The 18,262-nt window shown below is 39.4% G+C and overlaps 1 long non-coding RNA gene across 2 annotated transcripts in view; it reads left to right on the forward strand.

Moving 5' to 3' along the window:
* Positions 1 to 400: 400 nt before the first annotated feature.
* LOC134138011 (uncharacterized) overlaps positions 401 to 18,262 on the forward strand; it is a 52,581-nt gene continuing 34,719 nt past the window's right edge. The window contains exons 1-3 of one of the 2 annotated variants that reach the window (XR_009957797.1): positions 401 to 492; positions 1,827 to 1,918; positions 14,701 to 14,836. This is a non-coding gene — a long non-coding RNA (uncharacterized LOC134138011). Of the gene's footprint in view, positions 493 to 1,826; positions 1,919 to 14,700; positions 15,626 to 18,262 lie in introns of those variants that run through there. The other variant, XR_009957796.1, reaches the window with a different exon arrangement.

The following is an 18,262-nucleotide window of genomic DNA, read 5'->3' on the forward strand; positions in this document are numbered from 1 at the left end:
TTGTTTGACAATCTGGCGTATAGTTTAATGAAGTAACTACTCACTACATAGCAACAGAGGAGTGGAAAGGACATTGGGAGATTAAAATTTGTTCATTTGGTAATTGCAGGCAAACCGTGTTACAGACAGCTAGTTCAAAGGATCCATGCTGCATAATGTGAGCTGCAAACTTTCAGGAGATTTCTAACAAGCTGAAGGCAAAAAGGCTAAGATGCCCTTCTTGTGTACTCAGGCTATGAGGAAAAGTGGAGGCAATTCCACTTCAAGGCTCTGGCAACTTCAGAGTCTTACTGGAAAAGGCAATAGGTCTTGGCAATAGCAAAGGATTTATGAGTTGCAAATACCCATATGACGCAGAAAGTGGGGGCATGTCCTCTGTAACAAAGAAAGGAAAAACACTTTCAATTTTGTGATATTACTCTTTGCTTAATACACCTCTTCTACAGGGACGGATTGAATACAAATATTGTCCACAGACCTGCTGCAGATAAGGTAACCTTACTTGCTTTGCATCCATCATCATATTTCCATAATTTACAGATATACTCTGGGCTTGCTGTGCACAAGAGCACAACAGCTTTGCATCCCATTTCTCAGAACGGGGCCATTTCTTAGAGTTCTCTGTTCTAAATCTGTATTTAGGGTAACTTTCTGCCTCCCTCTACCACCTGGATCACATAGCACCCACTATAGTCTTCACTAACAAGCGTGTTTCCAGCTTACACAATAGAGATTCGTGTGTACCAGTCTCAAGCTCAAGATTTCCCTCCTTGATACTGATGATTTACCAAGTGCACAGCATGATATAAGTAGGGCACAGGATGCCAAATAGCCCTTTTGGGAATATTTATGGTAGGAGTGGGATGGATGGAACCACCGCAGCCTCTTTCTATGCAAGGCCTGAGCAATTTATATATTCTTGCTTGCATATAGCAGCATAAAATTCTATCCATGTTGTGAAAAAGAGACTATCAGAGCAAAAAATGTGTCAGAGAAATTATGACTGAAATTAATTCAGTGAATTATAATTTACAGGTCTATGTTTTTTTCTCAATATCTTATCACTATTTGGACTTATACTTTGGAGAACATAGTCTAAGCCTTCATTACCCCCCGATTACAATTAACTGTCATTTTATCTTTCCTCTTCACTTAATTGACCCTAGTTCTACTTATTCTCCAAATAAATTTATTCTGGTAACCTTAGGGTCCCCTAGTGCAGTCCTCCTGCAGATCCATGATTTGTTTCATTGACAATGCAATTCTCTTCAAATATGTAATTTACCTCACAGGCAAATATGACACCACTTTTCTTTCTCTGGACATTGATTTTTCAAAAAACATTTAAGCTATTTAAAACAATTGTTATTAGTAGGGAAATGTGGCATAAAATTTGGTTCCTGCTTTTCTTTTTTCTTTTCTTTCTTTCTTTTTTTTTTTTTTTTCTCCCAAGGAATGGTTGTTTCCTGGTGATTGCTCTTAAAGGCATTTTCACAAAGCCTCTGAATTTTAACAAAAAGAAAAACTGAACAGTCAGGCTTTGGGGAGATGAAGGGCAAATCTGTAAGTATCTTTTGGTCAATACCTGGCAGTACATTCATTAATTATAATTGTTTTTATTGCTTTGAAAGCCACCTTCACAGACTTATCCCAAATAAAGATTTAAAAAAAATACTGTTTTTTCTTTCACCCTAGCAGTCACATAGTACCCAGTTCTAGCTCTTATTACATCTAACTTCTGTCTAACAGAGGAATTAGTCACTTAGGAGGCATTTCCTATTAATGAAAACATGTCTCTCCAGCTGTGCTAACAACTATTTTCACAGGAAAGGTCTTTTGTCAGCTGCTGAAGGTGCATGAAGCCAGGACAGGAGGGAAAGGGCCGAGGTGGGGCTGCATGAGCTGGCCTCTGTCACGGGTAAGGCAGTTGCAAGTTGGGGAATTTCACTTAATTTAATTTATTGCCAATTAATATATTGTCCAGACCCTGGTGTGGGTCCCCACATCCCTATTATGTCTCCAAATGTGTCTCTTGACGTGTCTCCCTCCGTATCCTGTCTAGTGTCTCCTGTCTCACCTGCATGCCCCCATCTGTGTCTCCTTCCCTGGCAGCTACCAAACCTTCTTAAATGTATTTGAGCAGAGGTGCCGTGAGCTCCTCTGATGGGCCAAAGTTTTGGTGTGAAATGGGATGTTTTCATATGTTTTGGAGCTGACTGGAATTGCCTGTGACCAGCACAGGGAAGTTCATGGCCTCCTCCTGCACAGGCACCTCTGCAGCCCCTGGGTACCAAAACCCTGCCATTTTTGCCCAATACAGCCTCCAGCAGGAGAACTACTGGAGCTATCACCTACAGGCTACTAATTCTGCACCTTGTTTCTCCTTTTGAGATACTCATTACAAGGAGCTGAAATATGGCTCAGCACATGAAAATATGTTCAAGCTTAAGTGAGTGATTAGAGAATGTCTCCTTCAAATGAAGCCGTTGGTCCTGTGCCAGCTGTGCCAATATTGTGCTAGAGGGCGTGGAAATTGCAGCATTTTCATGGACTAACTTAGTTGTGGGAGTGGGTTTATCTTAAGAGATGGTTTAATACTTAATAGTTTCTCCTAATAGAGAGGAGCAAGAAAAAAGTGTTTCTGTACTGGGAAACTGAAAATTTCTCACTTCTCTGAGAAATGAGCCTTGATTTCAAGGCATATTTAAGTGCAGGAAGGAGTCTGAAATCTGTTACTGGCTATGGGCTCTGTTGGGATGGGGATGAACTGGAGCCAGTTTTCAGTTCTGGTTCAGACTAGTTTTTGAAATCTTGTATCCCAGTTGAGTGCTTGGAGCACCAGGTTGTTCTGGCATCTGTTATCAAGATCTGAAAAAATCCATTGTTGAGGTGAAAAAAATATATTGTTTTTGGGGGACACTTTCACCAGTAAACATCTTTAATAAACACATCAGTGATTTCTTATCAAAAAAATATGATGAGAAAATTTCTAACTAGTTCCATTCCTTGATAAATCTCATCTATATGGTTCTCTTGAGGGATTTCAAAACTTTGTTGCCATAAAATGCCAGCAATATATCAGTTTCTAGCATCCCATCTGAAATGTTGACCTAGAATTCGCAGTACAAGAGAGACATGGAACTGCTGGAGAGAGTCCAGTGCAGGGAGCATCTCTGCTGTGAGGAAAGGCTGTGAGAGCTGGGCCTGTTTAGCCTGAGGAAGAGAAGACTGAGAGGGGATGTTATCTATGTATACAAATACCTTAAGGGGGGCTGTCAAGAGGATGGGGCTGGACTCTTTTCAGTGGTGCCAAGCAACAGGACAAGAGGCAACAGGCACAAACTGAAACATGGGAAGTTCCACCTGAATGTAAGGAAGAAATTCTTCCCTGTGAGAGAGACAGAACACTGGAACAGGTTGCACAGGAAGGTTGTGGAGTCTCCTTCTGTGGAGTTATTCAAAACCTGCCTGGACACAATCCTGTCTAACATGCCCTAGGTGACCCTGCTTGGGCAGGGGGGTTGGACTAGATGATCTCCTTCCAACCTCAACCATTCTATGATTTTGTGTGAGTGGCTACAAGTGGAGAGAGCTGAGCTCAAGCCATAGTATTACACAGCTGAAATGTCTTCAGGAGAAAAGACTCTGTTAACTCAAAATGTAATTAATTCCTACCATTGTTTAGTGTTGGCTTGGTTATAAATGTATTTACAAGAAAAAGTACCTTCTGATACTTGGCCTAGAGATAGACTATGGGATGCTGTGGAGGTATCTGGGATGAGCACACCTCATCAGTAAGTTGCTCAGCATTGCTCTTCCTATAGTGAAGGCCCCTGGCTCTAATTTCACCTTTCAGAGAGCATGTATGGTATTATAGGAGCAGTTCCTGTGTACAACGCATGGAACTACTGAATAGGGACAGAAAAAGATGTTTTGTTTGCTCTGGATAGAGATAGGGAAGCAGCCTGATGACAGGCTTTCTAAAGGGAATGTGTTACTGAAGAGTATAGTCTTCTCTTTTTCAGGTGGAGAAAGTGCCAATGAATTTTTGTTTACTTTTTAAATTTAGTATCCAATCCCATTTTAGAATTTATTGATGCTGGGGGATGTAATCATGTCCAGGGAAGTGCTTTCTCTCCCCAGATGGCTGGATGCTTGCGAAATATGGGCAGGCATGGGAGCAGACTGTCAATCTCCTATGTTCATGCCAAGGTCAAAGGATGCTGTTCTAGCAAGCTCTGCACTGAGAAGAGCATTTGAGAGCTCCCTGTAGCAGCTGCTCAGAAATGCCAAGAAGGAAAGTCCAGAAGTAAAAAGATCTGCTTCAGAGCAGTAAGTTAAATGGATCTTGACTGACTCTTGAAAACTATAATGCTTCAGACTGCTGTGGGCAAGGAAGTAATGTATTTTCCTTTGTCAGCTGAGGATAAAATCTCATCTCTGCTGCACTGAGTGGGAGAAACTTGTATTTGACTTTGGTGGCATCAAAGTGTTCAGGTGGTAACTATGTCTGTAGGTTATATTTCAAAGGAAAGCAGGCCCAGCTTACACCATAGTGATAAAATACAGAGTGGTGCTGAGCATGTCCCAAGCTGCCAAATTACCTAAAACTTCCATCACTGCAGAGGGCCAAGAGACACTTGGAAATTTAATTTCTCTCCTCTGTCTCTTAAAATAAGGTTTAAAACAGTCCTGAAAGAATGTTTCCAGGCAGAATATCCCACTCTGTACCATATGTGTTAGAGGATGGGTGAAGACCAAAGATTGCTGTCCGATCACCTTTTATGCTCTATGGGAGCTGCAATTCACCATTCTCTTCTGCCCTGTTTGTCGTCATTCAGGCTGGAGGCCCAGCTCGAGCGTTTTAGGTGTGGTAGGTAAGAAAACTTTGGGACTTTTTTGTTACAGCAGTACTGGTAGCACTGCATATATGTTTAAGGAGTTGATATGCAGTCCTTTGTGATTCAAACTGAGATCTCCTTTCATCTCTCTTGGACCTGTTCTATGGAGATACAGGGATTTACTTACAATCGCCTGGCGTTCCCTTTGCTGTATTTAACCTGACTGGCCCTAATTATGTCCTTAGGGAACACAAGCCATTTCACCAGGCTTATAGGTGGCAATCTCATCACTTGCCTAAACAGAGGATGAATTCACTGGATGTGTGGAACAAAGGGAAATAGTGCTTTTTAGAGAATTTCATGATTTTTTAAAAAAAATCACTCTCATTTTATATATTTCAGTAAAGAAGATTCTGGGGTATAAAAAGAATAGCTTCAGGTATAAAAAGAATAGCTTCAGGTCAGTTAGGCTGCTTTCTATTTTTATTAGTGTGTAATACATAATTTCAAAATTATAAAATAAGTTATTTCTACAAGGTAATGTTAGTCTTTATCTTAAAACTTTTAAAACTGGATCTTTAAATATTGCATGTACTATCCCACTTGACCCATCACTTACCTTGAATCTCCTCTTGATATAATTTTGTAAAGTTTTTGCTTCCCTAGAACGTCATTCAACGTGCAAAGTTCTCTGGACACCTCTTTCTCTCACAGTGTAAGAGCACAGAAAACAACACAAAAGTATGCAGGGATTTTTTAGCCTGCTCAGCATCATCACATCTCAACTGCTGTGGCCAGTGCTAAACTTTCAATTGATCTTAATATATTCAGAACTTAACCAATGCTTATTTCTTGGTGACAAGCCATAAACAAGCAGATTGACAACCAGATCTGCATTCAGATACAATCAAAATTTCCCAAATCCCTTTGATTGCTCTCCTGCTGACTTCAACACGGGGTGGACTGCAGGATTTAGCTATCTGAATTAACACCTGGACTTGTTTGGCTTATTAGCTCCACTAACAACAGAATGGCTGGATTTCCTCAAGCCCTTAAATCTCTACAGCAGCAGCTCTTCCAGCCAAATTACAAGTAATGGGAGACTGGCAATTCTGATGGGCGATGCTGTATTTCTTTTCCCCTTTGGGAGCAGAATGCCATGCATATGTCTGCAAATGAGCAGAGCCACATATCTTTCATGTACAAATGATCCTCAGTGGTAACTAGTGGGCAGCTGGAATGGAATTTATGAATTATATTTGCACCAATAATTATGTGCAGGGAATTGTACAATTTAGAACAACAAACTCAAAGAAGTATTGAAAAAATAGGAGGCCTTCAAAATTATTTCATTTTAAATAGGTGTATCTGTTCTTGATTGCTGATTAGGAGGAAAAAAAACACCTCAAGTTATGACCGTTGATACCAACAAACAACTTGATTTGTACTTTCTGCTTCTCGTCTGGTCATGTGTGGACGTAGAGTGAATTGCTTTACCAGAACTAAAAATTCATGAGACTTCCTGAGTGCCCCTTCCACGCATTAGGGATCAGCGTTAGGGATGGACTAATAAGCACAGTCTTAGTGTTTCCTCTGGTGTATTTAAGGAGTAGAGCATGGAAAACTGAGAGCCTCACTTCTCACCTGATGTGCCTTTGGATGCATGTGAAAATACTCTGAGAAAATGGATGTGAAAAAGGCTATTTTTGTACTCAAAGTTCCTAAATAAAGGACATAAACACAGTAAATAGTCCAATATATTGTAACAAAAAATAAATCTGTGGCCAGACAGTCAGAGGAAGGCTAGTCTAGTGAAGGGGAAAACTGGTCAAGGAAAGGTCCAACAGTATTTATTTTACCAGCCTGGGCTTTCAGAGATTTAGAGTACCATCCTTCTCCACTGCAGGCTGCTTGTGTGATTGTAGGCAATTTTCTTTGCATCTCCATGTCTCAGAATTCCTCCTTACCCATTACAAATTGATTTCCATACCCAGCAACAAGTCTGTGAAGTGTTTGGATAATATCATAACCACAGAAAAAAATAAAATATCATTTTGGTAGCTTTGGCTATGTCTTCATTAGCTAATTAAATGGCCAGAGAATAGTTTGAAGCACCTGAAGCCAACTGGCACAGAATGGCGTGCATCTATGCTATTAAAAAATCTTAACCTTTAAACCAGGATGACTGTATCCAAAATGCCTATTAGGAATAGTTTCTGACTTATGTTAACTTCTTAACCATGAACAGGAGTTGTCTAGGGGAGCTGCATTTGGCCAGGGACCAATCTAGCGATTTAACAGTATGCAGATGATTTGGTTTCAGCATCCAAGAGTGTTCACTGGCACTGCTTATTTTTCTAGTATGGGATTAGTATTTAGAATGGTAACATCTGCATCAGACTTTCTTAAATGCACTTGAAGTTTTAGCAAATGCAAAATCTGCCCTTCCACTGGCAAATGAAAATTTGTAGCATGCATGTTAGGTGATTATTAAACAAATTCTAATTTTTTCTGCACATTGAAATAGTGACAGCAGCCCAGACTCTGACCCTTTCCTTAATGGCCAGGATTTGAAGGATCTCTGTAGTGTTACAATATGAAGTTTAAATGCTGTTCCCTGGTTTGCCTCTTAAAGAACTGAGAAGGGGTTCAAACCTCTCAGTAGAGCAATCTTAATCAAAAGCTGTTTAGTTTGCTACTCTTGACTTCTATCTCTTTATAATGAAGAACACTCAAATGTTCATTATGGGTGCAAATGTGTGAGGGTGACTGCATGTAGAAATGGATATGCCTGCAAACACTCAGCTGAGGAAAACATGGGCAAATATTTAAAAATCTCATTTGTTAGAATCAAAAATGTAATCTGGAAAGAGAAAAACGATATTAAATAATAGTAAATTCGATGAGTAGTAGAAATCAAAGGATCTATAAGGACTACTGTGAAAGTAAGTCATTAAATTATTTATAAGAAGTCCAGATTTGTGTAGTCATGACTCTTAACAAGTCAGTCCTTCCTTCCTTCCTTTCTTCCTTCCTTCCTTTTTCCTATAGGCATTCTTCAGGTATCAGTCTAGGGCATTATCTTTGTTTATTAACAAAGTTCTATAAAACTTGCATTTCTTCTGTTTCCATGGCAGGAATGGAGGCTACTTGTGATCCATATCACTGCCTTCTAGGCTCCTTATTGACTAGAAGGATGAGTCTATATCACAGGAGAGGGATTAGGAGAGACTGGTTGCTTCAGCGTGGCATAATAAATTATAGAAGGACACAGATCACTGGAAAAACAGTGAAGAGAAGCAAGCAGTGGAGTGTGACCACCAAAAAAATTTAGACTAAAAGCTAACAAGCAACATAGACATAACAAATAGCTGCAACTGGCCATTTAGCTTGGAAAGAAGATGATGGCTGGAAACTTTACAGCAATGAGATATTTGTGGCAGTTTCTTAAAAGAAGGCAGAAGTGGAGACAAAAAACTCGGTCCATCCAGTAGCAGATACCATGCCAATACTTACCCAGAATCACAGAATAGCTGGATTTGGTAGACACCTCTGGAGGTCATATGTTCCAAGTTCCCTGCTCGAAAAGGGTCACCTAGAGCAGAAACCATGCCCAGGACCATGCCCAGTTGGGTTTTGAATATCTCAAAAGATGGAGACTCCACAGTCTCTCTGGGTAAGGTGTTCCAGTGTTCAACCACCCTCACATTAAAGAAGTACTTTCTTGTGTTCAGGTGGAATTTCCTGTATTTCTGTTTGTGCCCATTGCCTCTCATCCTGTCACTGGGTACTGCTGAAAAAAGTCTGGCCCCATACACTTGTCACCTTCCCGTCAGATATCTATAAACATTGACAAGATCCCCCCCTAAGTTTTCTCGTCTCCAGACTGAAGAGTCCCAGCTCTGTCAGCCTCTCCTCGTATGAGAGATGCTCCAGCCTATTATTCATCTTTGTGGCTCTTCACTAGACTTGCTCCAGTAAGTCCATGTCTCTTGTGCTGGGGACCCCAGCCAGGACATTGCTCTGGACTTCCCCTCTGGGGAACCTGCCAGGTCTAAAACCAAATTAAATAGAAGAGACCATAAACCATGCGCCTTTCTCATGTTTCTATTTCCTTTTGTGTTCTTGAGAACTGAGTCTGGCACATCTGTTATCACAAAGATTGTAACATTAAATACACAAGGCAATAGCTTCATATTTCACTAACTTTGCCCCTACTCAAAAGTGAAGCTCAAAAGCCAGTAATTTAAATCAAAGAAAAACAACAAATCTTCATGCCACAGGAGTAACATCTGTTATTTGACTAATTAGTAACACATAATGAGACCGGTATGCACCCATATGCACCCTAGCTTTAATTCTGATCGCCCTCCAAGAAAATGTCTCAATCTCACATTCCCATTAGTGACTGTAGAGAGACATTTAAATGTGTTAAGTGCTGGGAAACAATATTTCAGAGCAATGAAGAGAAGATATGCTCTGAGGAAGAGGAGGACTAAAATTGATTCAAATGGCTAGAAAGATGCCTCTGGTCCAGTTCTGTTTAAATCCAGAAGGAGGAAGTTTAGACTCTTCTTCTTTAGCATGAGCCAGGACCAGTCCTGTTTTTGCCTCCTGGACTGCACACATGCTTGTGAGAGAATCCAGTAATGCGAAGGAGGTAGAAGGCCTTCGTTATCTGGGACACTATAGAACTAGAGGTCTCTGATTTTTTTTTGTCTTGTCTGCCTTGGCAGATCTTTGCTTTTAGGTAAATGTGCCTACCCAGCATCTTTCTTTAGATAGTGACTAATCTTATCCAGTACTAAGCAGAAGAACCGCTATCACAGCAAAAACTAGCAATTGTGAGTTAATATTTTCTTTTGTATGTATTGACTTTGATGTCAAAGATTCAAAATCAATTCATTTAAATGTCCCTCTAGGAAAAAAAAAAAAAAAAAGAAAACCAATTTGTTAGTCCAGTGGAATGCTGCCAAACTAGCCAAAAAAAGAAAACCTGAAAAAACGCTGAATGCTTCAATGTATATGATGTTAATGAAAGAACAATACCTTGATACGAACACCAAACAATCAAAATATTGCTGAAATAAGATGCTTAACTAATCTCTGTTTTTATTCCTCTTTAATTATGTTGTTGTTATTTTGATTAAATAAGAAGGTGATAGGAGATGGATGGAGTTGAGTTCAGAAGTAGTTTATAATCCTTATCAGGAATTGGCCCTTCCTGATGGCTTCTCCAACTTCTCCAACTCTTCTTCTGCATCCTCTTTTCCCTGTTGCAGCTCTACAAGCTTACTCTTCCTATATTTATACTAAAATATCTTCCTCCCTTCCTTCCTTCTGTAAGGTACTGACTTACTAGCATCTATATAGTGATTTTGTGATTTTCCTCCTTCTCATTCATCCAGTAAGCACTGCCAACATTTCTATTTACTTGAGTTACAGCTGTTCTCAGAATTCCCTAACTTGAAGAGTACCTTAGAGCCTCCATGGCTGCCTGTGCATTTTTGCCCTTCCTTTTCTTGCAAACAGCAACTGAGTAGGAAAACCTGTCAAACTGCTAAAACCAGAAAAGGGCAATTCTCTCTACACTTAAGTTACAGGTATCAGTAGAACAGCCACATTTTGCCTTTCAGCTGCTCACGCAATGATGTCCTTGATCACTAAGAGTCTGTTTTGCTCTCGTGGAACTAACAAGTGCTCTACGTACGTGTCCCAAATTTTGTCTTCATGCTTTTACTTGTTGAAGATAGATGGTGCTAGGGCAAAAAGCGTATAGAGCATTGTAACTGTACTAGTAAGTTTGAACTTTGTGTAGGTTGGTTGTGACCAGTTGTTTAGTCTGATTCTTGTTTTCAGTCAGCTGGTTCCATTCATCCCCAGCTGACCTGTGACCATGATTAAGCTGTGAACTTCTCATAGAGTGGTTGTATCTTCCACATCATTTCTCTTGGAGTGTAAAACTCAGTCACTTAACCTGAAACATACCATGTTCTGAAATTATAATTCTTTGTTTAGGTGTAAGGGAGTCTTGTCTCTAACTGAACAAGTCTAACATGTGCTATTGCCTGGTGTATTTTGTTCTGATGTTCCTCCCTCTGTTTATTCTGCAGCCTCGGTGCTGACTGTGTTTCCCCAGCATTTAGCCCAGTGAGAGCCTTAACAGAGAGAGAGTTTCCTGGAGGAAACTATGACTCAAATAATAGCAATTTGCAAAAAAATACAAGCCACAATAATAGAGTATGATTAAAATCTCCATGTGGAGCATAGTCAGCAGTTAGTGTGGGGACCTCAGCATGTGAGCAAATAAGGGTAGAAGAAGAAACCACTGAATTTGGCTACCCTACTGCATACACCTGAGACCTCATTGTTCTGGACTTTACCAGACATGAAGATAAATAGTTATACACTGCTGCCGCTGCCTGCAGTTTCAGGTCCAGATCTTTAAGATTGTGTAAATCTGGCTCCACTAAGGCAAAATTGCACAAATTGCTCCATGACTTTTCCCCTCAAAGTTGTGAGGTCTAGCTATTTTTGCCAAAGCATCATGGGATCCTTTATTTTAAGAAAATGGGAAAATGCTGTTTTAGACTTCAACACAGCAAAATTTTTCAGTATGCCAGTAGTAAAAATAGTACAGGAAAATGTCCAATGAAATAATTCTTCTCCCTCCTGGCTCTCCCAAAATGCACAAACCCCAAACCAAAATGCCTTCTCTCCAAACCAAAGAATGCCATCAAAATTGTAGGAAAATAATATATTTGGGGCTAAACAAAGCTTTATGTTCACCTCAAGGTAGTTATGCTTTTAGGCATTTTAGGTGTTAAAAATTAAAGTTCTAAACTACAGCTATTTTAGTTTGATTTTTAATATTGAATTGAATTGAACTGAAAATGGATATATGAAATAACTATTCTGCTTTTCTGTCAGGAAAGCAGCCTAGTAAATTGAAGATAGATATGACAACATCGATTTCCACATCTGGGTGAAAAGTGAATCAACCAAGGCTTGTTACCTAGCTTTAGTCTGGACAAAGCCTCATTATCAGTGATACAAAGCAAAGGGCTTTTTCCTTCCCAAAATGCTTTACAGTCTTGTATGTTGATGAGTGGTGAGGAGGAACAGTTGCTAAGGTTGGGAGCTCTCTCTTGGTCCAGCCCAGCAGCCTTGCCATGTGCAAGAGATACAAACCCCATGTCAGTGGGATACAGATCCTTTTTGGCCATGGCCTGGTAAGCGCTTCGTTGCTGTCTGTTGTCTTGTGTTACCTTCGGGGAAGCTGTAGCAGCCCGACAAGAATCCCTTCTAGGCAGAACACCTATCTCTGCCTAGTCTGGAAATTAAAAAGCTTTTTCTTTGCTCTCTGTAGGCAAAAATACATATATAAATGGATAGAAACTGACTGAACAGAATATTAAGCAGTGTAGTGGCAGAAGGATCTGTGCAGCTTCTTACACGGAGGCCTTTTTTGGTGCTGTTGCTGCTGGCATCTCTAAATCATTTGTATGCAGTCCATAAAGGTGGCTGTGGGAAGACTTGTTCCAGTGGCATTTTTAGGCTCCCCATTTACCCCATTTTAAGCAGTGCAAAGAAGCTGTGATGCTGACGCATACATCCTCCAAGGAATTCCCCAACTGTTTGAAGCTGGGCCAAGAAAGTGAGTCAGAACTGCAGCAGACAAGGCTGCTCCTAACTCCAGCCCACGTTTGGATCTGTAAGCAGCTTGCCAGCCAGCAAGGAAGAACTAAATAGACATGTCTAGTCATTAGGGATATTTCAGACTCCCTCATTGCAGGGAAAGTGACAGATATGGACACAAACTGTTTTTAGCGGTGAGCCAAAGAATCCTAACTTGAAAATATTCTGAAAGAAAGTAGACAAATTATGCTTATATATATGTTGTTTTTAATAGTGAATTTGTTTGGAAATGAGTTGCAGAGGGAACGAAGCTTTTTGTGAAACTGTAATAAGTAGTTTTATCAGAAAAGGTAGAAATGGTTTAAATGTTAAACATCTTGTTTTGATTTAAAGGGGAACCTGGATTTCTTTTAGAAACAACAGCTTGGCTAAAATTGATTAAATAAATAAAAAAAAAAAAAAACACAAAGGACATTAATAACCTGAAATGAAATGAAACATTTATTTTAGTTTGATGCAGACCAGATTATTATTCTGAGGGTTTTTCTTGTTGATTTTTCATTGAAAAGAATAATTTGGTTTGGTATGAACCAGATTTCCCTTTCTTTTCCCTTCACTTGCTACTGCAGATTAACCGCTGAAATGAAATGTTATTCACTCAGCTTTTGAAATAGATTGTGTGAGGATGCCCTGTGCTAGAAATGCAGTAAAGTAAATAGCTCTATAACTTTGGGGATTGGACTCTGTGGCACTATAAGCATTATTAGTAATGTGCCTTGGAATGGACCATGACTGAACTCAGAGCTTGGTGGCAGATCTGCAACAGAAGGGCATTAGACTACACATTGTCACCAATAAGGTGACCAATAAGTCAATCAGCTGTTGCCTCTGGGTCTGTTGTCTGGACAGGTCTCCCTAATCCAGATGCTCTCCTATCACATATCACAGCTACCATAAATCGTAAACCATTTGCTTAGCTCATGCGCAAGAAAGGACCAGTCTGAAAGGCTTCTTTTCGTTGTGTGCTGCTTGTGTGTGTAAAATCTTCTTGACTGAAAACTGTATGTGGTGAAGATGAGGCCAGAAATTGTTAGTGACAAAAGATTTTGGTCTGCAAGAAATTTATTCTAAGCAATATCTAAAAGTCTCAGATCAATCATTAAGCAGCTATTATATTTTAAAAATTGTTATCTAAACCACCATCACGAGGAAAGTGATAGGCTGCTTCATGACCAAAGAGCTATCAAGCTAATTATACTGTTATGAATTCCTTTCAAATCTGTCAAGCATTTAATACATTCTTAGATGAAGCCATCCATAATTAGAAGCCTTCCAAAATACACACAGGCGTCAGAGTCCAAGAGAAGCTGATTAGTTGTTAATGAGGTTCCTTCACTTACTAGACAGGTTGGAAGGAGCGAGGAAGCAAAGCTAAAGACAGGCGCTGGCATCACTCTGCAGATTCAACGAAACTTTGCTATCTGCCAGAACAAACTTTCAATATGTGGCTTCTTGTTGTCTAAGTCTGATGATAAATCCAGTTTCGGCCATTAGGGAAGGGATTTCTGGATTGCCCATAATTTCAATAACAGATGAAATGAAAAATGTCCCAACCTTACATGGTTATAGCACATTGGGTGTTTTGAAAATTATAGAACATATATTTTTGTTACCATGTTCTACTAAGATTATGCTCACCTGGAGAAAAGTAATAGTATTTTGTAAAGCAGAAGGTCATCTATGGTAACACTTAAACTTGTGGATTTTGAAGAATATTTGCTCTGCAGCTTCTGTTCTTGCTCTGCTCTGAACAGAAAGGTCCTTAGGTGGGAGCTGCATACCTTTAACATTCATCTCTGTAGCTATGTGGTTGGAACATTTCTAAAGCTGATAAGATTTAGTCGTATTACCATTGCTTATGCCACACAGCAAAACTCTGCTGCCTGCTGAAGTTAGGAATGCACATTGCAGTGAAATTTGTAATTATATGTACTCCAGATGCTGTAGACTGAGGTAATAGATTGGAGACTGCAAGGACAATTCATTCATCTTCCAGCCTGCATCCATCATCTGCTTTCCAGCCCCGTGAATTTTGTGCAGTGGGAACCTCAAGAAAAGCTTGTGGCCTGGATCAAGCCACTCAAGGCAACTAACCTGAAAGGGGACATTGCATAAAAAGGTCTAATGTTAGTAACCTGGTTTTTGGTGTGCTGTTTTCCAGGGGCCAAGACTCTGCGTGTGATCACTTGCTGGCTGGACCCTGACTGTGACACTGATCTATGTGGATGCAGTAATTGTGATGTTTCCAGGAAATAGCTGCCTTGCAGTGTGCGCACATGGAATGGACGTTGAGCTGGGTGAGATCTGAAGGCATGCAGTCCTCCCCTGTCATCAGAACAGTGCAGCCTACCTGGAAGGGTCAAAGTGACAAAAATAGCCAGATATAAATGGGAAGATACCCATGTATGTGCTTTCCTCAGGGTAGGAAGTTGTAAGTGAGGCCATGGATGCTGATTTTGCTACCCCATTGTGGATTCTGCATATTTTACATTTTCCCAACTATTTCTCCTTTTATTCCCCTCAAAGGAAATGAACTTGACAACCCTCCAACATTTTCATAATTTAGGATCAAAATACTCTTTATTTTGTGGCTTTTTTTACACATTTCTGCATTCACTTCTTAATTCTCTGACAGCTAATGCACAGTATTCACAGGAGATGAAGTTTAGAACTTGAGAAACTTAGAAATAACTACTAAAATAGATTTTATCTCTCTAAAAGTTTTATGAGGTTTAGGCTGGATATACGAATAATTTTATTTCTCGGATCTAAAAGAAAATGCTCTGTGTCTTATTGCTCCTGGACTTTTTTTTTCCCCCATAACAGATAGACATTTAAGGTATAATATTTGAGCAGAGCACCTGAAAGAATCTTTGAATCTTGAATATTATTAGCAAAGCAACTTTAGGGTGGGAAAAAAGAGGAAACAGCTATTAAAAAGGATGTTCCCAATGTGGTTCTTATAGTCAGCTGTTTGAGTTCTGAGGTATCTGAGTGAATTAAGTCACAGACAAAAATAGAGCTTAATGAGAATTCAGTCTTACTGTGTGCTTGAACTTTTACTCCTAGAAGAGTTTTTTTTAGAATCTCGTCATTTATAATTACTCTTTTTAGTGAACAGAACATTACAAGTTAGAACAATTCCTTGAAGATAATAAACAGAAGGAAAAATTTATTATTCCCAAATCTCCCAATACTTTGCAACAAACTGAAATACATGATGTGTCTGTTCAGCCAGCACAGCTAATAACAAGCAAAGCCATTCCAACTCAGAAAGGTTCCTCTTGTAATTTTAATTTTGAGGAGATGTAAGCAGAACTGAGTGGAAACAGTATGACTTTTTCAACAGTAGAGTCAAAGGTTGACCCAAACCTATGTGTCCCACTTTCCAAGTGCTCAAAATGCATGACAGTTTCTGCAACCAACTGTAGTAGGCCAAGGTCACCTTTGACTCCCCAGCCCAAATGACTGGAGAAGGAAGTCTATAAAGGGACTGCTCAGCCCCACAACCTCTGAACAGCTCGATGGACACATGATTACGAAGCTCCTGGAAGACTCAGGGCTGAGATGCTGCTCTAGGATGTATGAGCTGTGAGTTAAAGCCCTCTTAAGGCAGACTTGAGCTGACAATGCAGTTTTCCTACTTTTTTTTGGCAAGCCTTGTAGCTGTCTGAGGAGGTAAATATCATCTGAGCATTTAAGGTCATTTCACTAAAAGTCTTTCAGAGACCTGGCAGATAGATGCCTTTTTGCTGAATTACAGCATATGGGGTCCTAATGCAGGGAAGGGCTTTGGTGCTGTGAGGGGTTTGTGATGAACTGGCATGGTGAGAGGTAAAAGAAAATACCAAGCTGCTGGTATTGACAATCGTCAGGCTGAAGAAGATGGACTGTGATTTACAATGCTTTAGGGGAAAGCCTTGATACTGTGAGATAAGTGGGGGCTCTAATTCTTGGTCCTGGATTTATAGAAATATGGCAATTGAGAGCAATCTGTACGCAAGTTTCCTGCATTTCTAATGAGATATGTTATGATTTGCTGGTGGCAAATTTGAATAAAATTGTGTAATATCGAAACATTAACACCATAAAGAAAAGAAAAAGGTTATTGGGATATGAAGGGCATAGTAAAATGTAAGAGTACTGTCACTGTGCTAATTAGCAGTAGTTGGCTTAAGAGGATGGAAATGAACTGGAAAACCTGGTACATTGTGTTTTATACTTCCCCGTTTCCCCCCCAAAAAATAATGAAGTTGTGCTAGGGGTAAGTATGTGGCTGGGGGAGTCAATCTGGCTCAAATATGTATTATTTGATTGCGATAAGGGTGAACATTCAAGCCTAACTGAAAGATAACTTGTTAAAAATCAAGCAAATCTACACATCTTGTTTTCTTTGCTTCCCTTGAGCCTCAGTTCTGTGTGCTCTTTGCTGTCCTGTTTTTAAATTAAAAAAAACTTTAAAAATAAACAGCTTCTAATAAAAGAGTTCTTTATTTAAAAGGCCTGTCTGCTTTGATGGTTTCTGTAACATCTGGCCCAGCAGATTTAACTCCATCTGTGTTTGGGGCTTGAGGAGCTATTGAAATGAATGTATTAATATTATTTTGTGGTGTGTATTTCCATTATCATCTTGAATTGTTACAGAAGTGATATTAATGATGGCCTGTGATAAAATGCTTAGACTGCCCTTTGTTATGTATATGTAATCAAAGCACTATTACAAACTCAATATTTAGAGGGGCTTTAAGTTATTTCAGCCTTCTCTAAAACATCCCCGAGTGGAATGCTTAAATGAGGAAATCATTTTAAAATTAATCAATTGCCAGCTCAAAAGTGCACATACTATTCATAACTGGTCATCTTGTACTGATACTATAGTTGTTCAATGGCTGACTCTTATGTTGTGCATTATATTGCACTGATCATACTCCCCACTTTGAGAGTTCCTGATTATTGTACAGATTTAGTAAGATCAAATATTGTAGAATGACAATAGGCAATTACATATACACCAGGCTTGGTAGACACACTCCAGTAAAGCTAAAGCTGCAATCTGTCTTTACCAATGATGACTTTATAGTGCACGCTTGCATACTTAGCCCAACTCACACTGATCAAGAGGGCTTCATCATTGTACAGTCATGCCAGCAGCCCAATTAAGAACAGGATTTAATATCAGAGAAACTTTATGAATCAGAACCTACTTAAAATTATTCTGCTTTAACTTTCAACTTCCTTTCTAGGATACAAGAATCATTTCAAATCTTTTTAAAGAGTAAGAATCATAATTCTGCTAGTTATTTTCTAACCATTGATAAAAAAGCTTTTCATAAGATCCAGCAACATACAGCCTTTGGAAGCATAGCTTAAAACAGTGGATCACTGCCTTTTTAAAAGCCAAAACAGAGTAGATAAAATACTTTAAATGCTTATTGCAGTCATAAGGAATGTCAGAGTAAGTGATCTAATCAGGAGAAATTATGCCCTGAACATTAGTCTTCGTGCATCCAAAAGTCAAGGAAAATAGATTATTTTGTGCAACTGTCTCTGATACTCAGCTGTAGGAAAAAAAAAGGGGGGGAATAGAGTAATTGCTACTGTAACTTCCCTTCTTCCCTGAGGGATAAATTCACTACAGTGAATTTCATTCCTTGCTCTTAGGGGTCTTAAAAAAACTTGAGATTTACACAACCAAGGTGCAACTATTATTTCATCCATCCATC

Source organism: Rhea pennata, chromosome 3 (genome assembly GCF_028389875.1).
Source record: "Rhea pennata isolate bPtePen1 chromosome 3, bPtePen1.pri, whole genome shotgun sequence".
NCBI lineage: Eukaryota > Metazoa > Chordata > Aves > Rheiformes > Rheidae > Rhea > Rhea pennata.